This window comes from Notolepis coatsorum (assembly GCF_963971535.1).
Source record: "Notolepis coatsorum genome assembly, chromosome: 1".
Taxonomy (NCBI): Eukaryota; Metazoa; Chordata; class Actinopteri; order Aulopiformes; family Paralepididae; genus Notolepis; species Notolepis coatsorum.
In genome coordinates this window covers 208978235-208979897 of record NC_140165.1, presented here as the reverse complement: position 1 = coordinate 208979897, position 1663 = coordinate 208978235, and positions in this window count along the sequence as shown.

Below are 1663 nucleotides of genomic sequence, written 5' to 3'. Positions count from 1 at the left end.
CTTTTCATTTGCCCTCAATGTACATACAGTAGGCATGGATTCTGGGGCATGCATCACTTCTATGGATCTGCTGTTCTAAACAATAATGTTTCCAGGTTATACATTTGATTCTCCATCAACCGGTCAAATACTTATGTGTGTTCGTCTAAATGGAAACATTTGAGCGTTCATCTAAATGGAAACATTTGAGCGGTTAAGTGTCTTCCAGCCGCGATGCGACACTCTGGCTATTCCACAAAGCAAAGAGACCACCAGTCTAATAATATACTCAGGTTAAAAAAAAAGTGCAAGTGTACAGTTAGCCTACCTCACAACAGCTGTTGGCAATATAAACCATATACCTGTTTTGTCCTTTGCATACTGACGGCCCAGTTCTTGGATTCTTGGCCTTTTCCCATAGCATTTTAAAATCCATGATTATTCTTTTGTCCCACTCTTCTCTAAATGGTATAGCGAATATAAACCTGCACACAGCAAATTCCCCTGTTGTCGTCCAATGGATAAATGTACATAAAGAAGGGTAAATACTTGATCTAAATACTTTAGATTCTGTGATGTGCTGTTACTCTTTCCATACGGTGACCCCTGCGCTGCGGTTTGTCTCATAGAGAGGCAATTACTGAAAACTGAATTCAATATTATAATAATTTGTTTTAACATATAAATACAGTAATTACATTACTTCTTCTTTGTGTCCGAGAAAACCTTGCCAGGTATCATTTGATTGCCCTAGTGTTAAATTAGTATTTACACGTGTTACCATTAGGAACGTAGTCGATGTATTTTAAGTGCTAAGTTAAGTGTTGGGATTTTAAGGTTTACATGTAGGCTATAGCTCCCATGCGTAAGGGATCCATCAATCCACCTCAACAGCAGTTCTCGAGTGTGCATGGGCAGCTTCAATGCATGTATGACGATGTCAAATGAACGATGACAACCTAAGGGTCAAATGTAGGCAAGAGTCAGTAGTATTGAATTAAAATGCATGTAAACACTCAAAAACAATTAAATAAATTGAATGCAAACATTTCTCAATTATACAAAAAGGACATTCCTTCCCTTTGTTTTTTTTGTATGTTTTTTGTTTGTTTGCTTAAAGTAAAATTAATTTTTTGAGAAATTAATTCTTCATGTCCTCGTAGTCATCTCTGTTCGGAGTGCTGATGCAGAGGCTGCGTGTCTTTACATCCAGAACAGGTAGTCAGGTTGAAGCGCAGGTGATCTTTTCTGCAGAGTTTCTGCAGTCTTTCCCCGGCTCTGAGCTTCCAACATGTGCACATCCAGTCCCGGAGGCTCGGGGGGGGGGGGGGGGGGGGGGTTGAGGGGTTGGAGGTTGGAAACAAAAAAAAAACTATTGTCTCTCTCCAGCCTGCTCGGGACAGTTCCGTTGAACTGGCTGGCTTGTTGTTGTGCTGTCTCTCAAGTTGAAGACGGCCTGTTGCTGCTTCCACTGTACCATGCAGGTGCATAGAGCATCAGCCCCCACTGAGCCCCCACTGCGGCAGCTGCCTTCTGCCATCGGTACCAGCAGCACTTGGACCTTACACTGTATATATTGCCATCTTGTACTAATCTGTGCTTTAATACATTTGCTCTGTTTTAATCCCAATATTAAAAGTGTTTAGTTTCAGTCAAGGGGATTACATTCTGCACCCCACCCCAT